Below are 8635 nucleotides of genomic sequence, written 5' to 3'. Positions count from 1 at the left end.
ACACCAATGTTTTTTGAACTGTCATTGTATTCCAAGCACGGGAAGTCTCTGCTGGGGCCAGAAAGCATAAACAGCCATTGTCCTACAACCAGCTCAAACCAGCCCTGAAATACTCTCTAACAATTCCATTCTGGCCACGTGCTTATTTTGTGATGATCAGCCGCACTGTGAAGGTCTTTGACTCCCCCCCCCCCCGCGCCTTGCTGGTCCCCCATAACTCTTCCCCCCAGCATCTGCACCTTCCACCAGTCCCTCCCCTTCCAATTTCCCTCTCCTCTGGGCATCTCAGTCCCTCTAAGGTGCTAATGACGGTCAGCACTCAGACAACTTCCCTTCCCCGGGTGCCTGCACAGTAGCAGAGTTCAATGCCCTCTCAACAGCACTTTATCCTGCCAAACCTAGATTCGGTCTTAGGACCCATCTGTCATTACCAGTGAAAGTTGGCACTTGTGCTGAACACTACTTATCATGGTTTAAGCTAAGGCTGGAATTTCAGGGACCAGAAAGCAAACAATAGTTTTGCTTTTTGAAGGGGGGTTGGAGGGGAGTTTTTGTATTCTTCCAGAGTCCTGAGAAGCTAAGTGACAGAGTCTACCCCTTATTATATGTAAGGTCTTAACTTAGGGAAAAGCAAAGCCCATAGATGGTAATTAGCATGTGGACATATTCTTTAGCAAAAAGATAGTCTCCACGGTGCTGAAAATTTTGTTGCTGTAGAAAGCGAGGGTGTGGCATTTATATTCCTATACAGGCACAGTCACTTAAAATGCTCATATGAGGCACCAACTGCAGTGCATGGCATTTTTTTTTATTTTGTTTGAAAGGCAGAGAGACAGCGACAGCCAGAGATTTTCTATCTAAAGGTTACTCCCCAAAACACCAGGGCTAAACCAGATGGGAGCCAGGAGCTCAGAGATCAATATGGGTCTCCTGCAATGGTGTCCATGACCCAGCCACTTGTGCCACCATCACTGTCTCCGAGGGTGTGCCTTGGAAGCCGAGCCAGGACCCAGAGTCGGGCACTTTGATATGGGATGCGGGCATCCCCATTGCTGCCTTAACGGCTTGTGCTAAACACCTGCCCCCTCTAACAGTATTTAAATGTGAACCTATCCATTAAATTTGAGTTCCTGCAGGGTTATACTAGGTTGTAAAAATGTCAATATTGTTGGAGAACTGCAAATGTGACACTCTGTACCCAGGACTATAATAAAAACAGAGGGGCTTAGTCCCTGTACCCGCATTATTGGAGTTGACAGTGACGCACAGCACCTCCCTGCATAATAGGTGTGCTCACTGCTCCTTCCTGGTAGGGAGTTAGGAGATACTACGCTGTTGGTACCATCCTTGTTGCAGGTGCTAACTGGGCACAGGCCAGGTCCCCTCAAGAAACTCTCTTCTCTGTGTACAAGAGGACTTCAAAAAGTTGTAGAAAAATGAAATTAAAAGCTGAGTTTATGTGCAAGAAAAATTTGAAGTCATGCACATTTTTTTCATAATATGCATTCTTCATGAAATTTTTGAAGCCTCTCATATTAGCTATGAATTTTTGAAACTCTTCTCCAGTTGTGGAAAGTGTTTGTGCACTTACCTGTAAGTGTGGTGGGTATAGGGATCTAAGCACCTTAGTAGTCCAAAGAGATGCTTCGTGAGTATCTATACCCACGGGTAAGGAACTGCTTGGGACACCCACTTCTCATATTAGGGTGACTGGGTTTGACTCTCGGCTCCACTTCTGATTCCACCTTCCTGCTAGTACTCACGCTGGAAGGCAACGGGTGATGGTTCGGGTACTTGAGTCCCTGCAGCCTGCGTGGGACACCCAGATTGAGTTCCAGGCTCCTGGGTTAGGCCAGGCTCAGCCTCAGCTGTTGAGGGTGATTGGGGAATAAGCCAGCAGATGGATGATCTTTCTGTGTCTGCTTCTGTCTCTCTCTCTCTCCCTGTCACTCTGCTTTTCAAATAAAAATAAATTAATTAAAATTTTTAAAAATATGCTCAAAGTTATGTTTTTTGCTAACATCTCCTTATCAGTGTAAAAGCATCAACTACTGTTTTGGTCATTAACATCAATTATTTACTAGATAATGCTTTAAATTCCCACTTCTCTCAAAGGTACATTTTTAGAGTGCTTGATTTTCTTCTCTCAATAGTTTTGTGTTTCTTTTACCAAATTAGAATTCTTCTATAACTTTTCACACCTAAATGTAAAAAGCATTGATAGTTAAAAGCTCATAAAATGCTTTCATTATTTTTATCAGATTTTAACCACAGGCTTAACATCCTACGTGTGTGTGTGTGTGTGTGTGTGTGTGTAATATATCCAGGAGTTTGTCTTGACAGAACAAGGTTACCTTGAATATTCTTTCAAGGGCATTGCCATGTGAAATGACTACCTGTCCCCTCCTGTGGACTCAAAACCTTATGCAGCACTCTGAAAAATGCTTTCCCCAAATGTAATTTTGCTAGAGTCAGGTAAACAATGAGATTAGAGACTAGGTTTTATGCCCAAACCTGTCAACAACCAGATTACCCCTTATACAAGGAGGCATCTGTTTATGGGAGCCTTGATTTTGCCAGCCCTGTGATGGGAGGAGATAGTGTTACAAAGAAGACTACCTCAGCTGGCGCCGTGGCTCACTAGGCTAATCCTTTGCCTTGCAGCGCCGGCACACCGGGTTCTAGTCCTGGTTGGGGTGCCAGATTCTGTCCCAGTTGCCCCTCTTCCAGGCCAGCTCTCTGCTGTGGCCAGGGAGTGCAGTGGAGGATGGCCCAAGTATTTGGGCCCTGCACCCCATGGGAGACCAGGATAAGTACCTGGCTCCTGCCATCGGATCAGCGCAGTGCACCAGCAGCAGCGCACCGGCCGCGACGGCCATTGGAGGGCGAACCAACGGCAAAGGAAGACCTTTCTCTCTGTCTCTCTCTCTCACTGTCCACTCTGCCTGTCAAAACAAACAAACAAACAAAAAACAAAGAAGACTACCTCAGCACTCGTCTCACGTAGAAGAAGAATTTCCATGTGGATAAGGCAGTGAGCAAAGCAAGATTTATTTGAGTCAGAAACCTCTTGCTGCAGCAGCCAGGAGGGGAGCTCTGAGGTAGACCTGAGAAATTGTCTGTCATGGTGGAGTCTTTTTTTTTTTTTTTTTAAGATTTATTTGAAAGTCTGAATTACAGAGAGAGGTGGAGACAAAGAGAGAGGTCTTTCATCTGCTGGTTCACTCCCCAGATGGCTGCAATGGGTGGGGCCAGAGCTGAGCTGATCCAAAGCCAGGAGCTTCTTCCAGGTCTCACATGTGTGGAGGGGCCCAAGGACTTGGGCCATCCTCCTCTGCTTTCTCAGGCCATTACCAGGGAGCTGGATCTGAAGTGGAACAGGGGGGCTTGAACCAGCGTCCAAATGGGATGCTGGCGCTGCAGGCTGGGGCTTTAACCCGCTGCACCACAGCACCCACCCCAGAGGTGGAGTCTGAAGCACAATTCTAGGAGGAAAAAAAGCAGAACAGAGAACAGAAGGAATCAATCAGAACAGCATACTGTCTAGCCCGCTCTTGATAAAGCATAAAAAGCCATCAGAAGGGTGGGCTAGGTAACTACTTTTTTTTTTTTTTAAGATTTATTTTATTTATTTGAAAGAGTTACAGAGAGAGAGAGAGAGAGAGAGATCTTCCATCTGCTGGTTCACTCCCAAGAAGGCCACAACGGCTGGAGCTGCGCCGATCCAAAGCCAAGAACCAGGAGCTTCTTGTGGGTCTCCCACACTGGTGCAGGGGACCAATGACTTGGGCCATCCTCTACTGCTTTCCCAGGCCATAGCAGAGAGCTGGATTGGAAGAGGAGCAGCCGGGACTAGAACAGGCACCAATAAGGGATGCCGGCGCCATAGACCAGGGCTTTAACCTGCTGCAGGCCCGGTAATTTCTTTCTATTCTCATGATAAAAATAGAAACTTCGAAGGGTGGTATTGAGCTTTTGTTTTGTAAAAGATAACTTTTGGGGAGAAGCATGCATCTATACACTCTTAAGAGACTTCCCCCTTTTCTCATTCCCATAGGTACCTGGGCTAACTGTCTATTAGTTTATCTATCTCCTCACCATGGCATTTTTTCCATATTAAGTAGCTTATTTAATTAAATAGCATTTAATAACAAAATTTTTGAAAAAAACTTGGAAACGTTCTCATATTAAACAAATATAAGACTTTACAAGACTTTCTCTTCCATTTTACTACACCTGGACTTTATTGGTCCCTGTGTGCTCTAACAAGGCGGAAACATAAAGGCTTGTTGGCCACCTGCTAGCTCAGTCATATTCAAAGCAAGGTCAAGGGGAGCCCACCTGGCAGAGTCCTAGTTAACCGCTCCCTGCAGTGGATGCCTCCTCCGTCTGATGATAGGGCACCCGTTTCCCATGAAAAAACATTTCTTTCTTTTCTTTTTTTTTTCTTTTTCTTTTTTTTTTTTTTTTTTGACAGTCAGAGTTAGTGAGAGAGCGAGACAGAGAGAAAGGTTTTCCTTTTCCACTGGTTCACCCCTGCCAAATGGCAGCCCCGGCTGGCGCTGTGCTGATCCGAAGCCAGGAGCCAGGTGCTTCCTCCTGGTCTCCCATGGGGTGCAGGGCCCAAGAACCTGGGCCATCCTCCATTTCCTTCCCGGGCCACAGCAGAGAGCTGGACTAGAAGAGGAGCAACCGGGACAGAATCAGGTGCCCCAACCAGGACTAGAACCTGGGGTGCTGGCGCCGCAGGCGGAGGATTAGCCTAGTGAGCCACGGCGCCAGCCTGAGAAGCATTTCTTTCTGATTTCTTAATCCGTGTGGAGATTGGAAATAACAACCACCAGAGCCCCACATTCTTCTGGGCACAGCAACTTCTTCAGCAACAATTCTAAGATCAAAGCAGGAACTTGCAAACTTAATTTTAGAATTTTAGAATTCAGGGCTGGCGCCATGGCTCACTTGGTTAATCCTCCGCCTGCAGCGCCGGCATCCCATATGGGCACCAGGTTCTAGTCCCAGTTGCTCGTCTTCCAGTCCAGCTCTCTGCTGTGGCCCAGGAAGGCAGTGGAGGATGGCCCAAGTGCTTGGGCCCTGCACCCCATGGGAGACCAGGAGGAAGCACCTGGCTCCTGGCTTCGAATCAGCGCAGCACAATGTCCGTAGCGGCCAGTTGGGGGTTGAACCAGCGGAAGGAAGACCTTTCTCTCTCTGTCTCTCTCACTGTCTAACTCTGCCTGTCAAAAAAAAAAAAAAAAATTGAGGAATAAGGCAGAAGCTTTCTTTGCACAAGAAAGAGGTAAAAAGGAAGTTAGGAAGTCAGCCTACAGGAGCTGGCTGCCCTCTTACCACCATGTGGGTTGAACTCTTACAACTGACCCTAAACTGACTGCTGAAACTCCCAGAAAGTAGGAAAAGAGGAAGAACACATTCTGGATGGCCTCATTGGAGTTCTGGGATCAGCTCATGCCTGAGATTTTATTTTATGTGATTTTCAATTATCCAGCGTATGGATTTTTTTTTCTCGTTTGTGACCTTGGAGCTGAGTTTCTGTCACTTGCCAAGGAAAGAGCCCTGGCTGGTGCATGTGTTTCCTTGTATGAAGAAAGAACTCTGATGCCTACTTGTGTTGAGATTGCTAACAGAGTCCTAGATGCCAGGGACGCTTCTGTGTGTGGCCTTTATTCTACCCTGCATGGATTCCCTGGGGCCGGTGTCTGCCAGGACTGGAGCAGCCTTGCTCATGCTCTGATTTACTCCTGCATGTGACACTGAACTTGAACTCTGATTGCCAGCTGCCTCTACCCTGCCTGAATAGCTCCAGCCCTTCTTTCTCAGTTTTCTCTGGCTCCTACTTAGGCAATTCTTGCTTCCCTTCTACCATCCACTTTTTTTTTTCATTAAAATATATATATATATATATATATATTTTAATTTGAAAGACACAGAGAGTTGGAGAAAGAGAAATTTCCTCTATTCTCAGATTCACTCCCTAAATACCCATAACAGCTGGGACTGGACCAAGCCAAGCCTGGAGCTCTGAATCCATTTGGATCTCCCAATGAGGGTGGCAGGGATCCAAGTACTTGAGCCGTCACCTGCTGCCTCTCAGGGTGCACATTAGCAGGAAGCTGGAAGCGGAAGCGGAGGTGGAACTTGAACACTGGCACTCCTATGTGGGGTGTGGGCATCCCTAGCAGGACACACAACATCCCAAACACGTGGGCACCAAAGATCTGCCCTGGCCCCTCTCCCGTTCTTTGGGAGTGATGAGAACAATTTCATTGGTAGATCCCTACACATAGATACAGGTGTCCTGAATCTGTATCTGGACCTGAATTTTTTTTGCGAAACTAAATAAAATTCTCAATTCCTACATATCCAGTGCCTTCCCATTCTGTCCCCTGCGACTCTGAAATCGAATCTCTCACTAGAGTTTTCTGGTCAGGCTCTGCCTTGGAAATCAGCCAAAGGCAGTCTTGGCAACTACTTGGCGCAGTCCCGTTCATGGCAAGGCAGTTGGAGAACATGTGATTCCAACAAGGCTAGGCCTGCCTGCCGTTCAGCTCACCTGCATTTTGGCACTCAGAGCAGGGAAAGTGGAGAATGCCCACTGAAGACAGGCATGACTGGAGGCTCCATCCCTGGAATTGCACCCCCTACCCAGGACTTGCTGTAGAAACGATGTTAAATGCTCACTGGGAAGGCTTTGATGGCTGTTGGTAAGGCTGGGGCAAATGGGTCCCATGGCCCACCCTCTTGTTCTCACCTGGTTACTTGAGCTCCTCCTACCCAAAGGATGCTGGGTTCCCTGCGTGGATGTGCTCAACTCCCAGACCTAGGCTGCGTTGTCCAGAAGTCGCCCAGCCCAGACCACAGAACCAGCCAAGACTCTTCTCTCCTAACACAGCCTGGGACCATCTCCTGTTCTGAACATGACCAGTCTGTGGAGCTCTTGCACCACTGAGGGCTGATGGAAAGGAAATGGAGCCAGGAGCGTAGTTCGGAATCCCCCCAAGGCAACCTCACTCAGGAGAGGTTGATTCTCAAACCAGGAGTCTTACTGGGTCGGACTCAGAGAGGGCCTGATGCCTTCCTTCAGAACTGATCCAGCGGCTGAGGCCCGGGGGCAGAGGTGATAGAAGAGCAGCCGGAGGCCAAGGTGGGGACCCTGCATCTCCCACTCAGCCCCCTCTGTCCTTCCTGTTGTGGGGGAAGGGAGCAGGGGTGAGTTCCCAGCGACTGAGCTATAAATGGCGACATGGCTAACACTTTCCACATAAACAATAAATGCTGGCTACGCCCTGGGCTATCCCACAAAGGTCTATTTAACGCGTAATATAGGAAATGAAGACTTGTGATTACAAGAATTTTTATTTTCCTGTGTTGAAAAAAGAAACCTACCAATGAACTTGGGCGCACACCTGCTGTGTAAGCTGGAGACAGCCTGTACCGTAGCTGAGTAAACTCAGACTGGTTCTGAACATATGGTAAGTGCTTGAGGGCCACTCCATCCGTGATAGACTAGTTATTTCTGTAAAAGAGTCCTCATGTTCTTTTCTTTTGTTTTCTTTTTTGGTAACTCATCTTTAATTAACTTCAGGAGGTGGCATTCAGGATCCTAACAGGGCCGACATCTTTAAGTGTACTTGGCCCGGTGTCACAAGGCTTCCTTTTATTGCAATACAGTCGCTACAGTGTTATCTATGTAGTAGATAGGTAGGTAGGTGTCTTACAAGGCAAAAATTCATTTCTTTTGAGAGTTGACTAAAGACTTTCACCACTCCTATAAAAGGCAGATTTTCCTTAAGGGGAAAGTCTTGTTTTCTGAAAGACCTTGGTATTAACCATCTTTTGTGACTATACAAAAATACCAAAAAGAGGCTGCTTTATAAGGAAAAGCAGTTTATTTGGAAGTACAAGGTCGTCACAGTACTGTGCAGGCCCTGGAAAGGAACCACCTTGGCTGTATCACATCCGGGTGAGAGCACAGGTGCACCTCCATCCATGTCTGTGTGGTCTCTCTGTTTCTGAAATTACCAGAATTCAGTCTGGGACTTCCACCCGAATGATCTAATCCCGTGGCATTAGACTCCACTTCTAAACACCAGAATTGGATTAACTGTCCCCACTCTCAGTATCATTAACATGAGTCTTTTGGGGACTAAATTCCCATATGAATTTGAGAGGACAAATATCCAAGTCTGGGCCCAAGGGCAGCATGGGGTAAAGCATTTCAACAGGTTAAATCTAAGGCCATGGGGGAAGTGCAGATGGAGACCATTTTCTAATAGGAGGACAATATTTTTATTTATTTATTTATTTATTTAGTAACAAAGCAGGAAACTTGGCGAGGCAGTGGGGGTACCGGGAGGCTCCATGTCTTGCGTTTCCCTGGTGCAGGGGATAAGACGCTGTGTGCAGGCGGCAGGGCCCCACGTGACAGCCTGCCTCGCTGTGTGACCGTGACTCAGCTCTGGCAAGGCACACAGCTCGTCATTCATGCCCAGTTCTTGAAGATCAGCATATTTTTGTTTCGGAAAGACAAAAACCAATTATTGATAGCTATGCTGAGCTCAGAGGTTCGATGTCTCTTGGCTAAAAGGTCTTTTTCAGCTGCATTATTGGCAATCAAAGG

This window comes from Oryctolagus cuniculus, chromosome 9 (assembly GCF_964237555.1).
Source record: "Oryctolagus cuniculus chromosome 9, mOryCun1.1, whole genome shotgun sequence".
Classification (NCBI taxonomy): Eukaryota; Metazoa; Chordata; class Mammalia; order Lagomorpha; family Leporidae; genus Oryctolagus; species Oryctolagus cuniculus.
Note: the sequence above shows the minus strand (reverse complement) of the source record.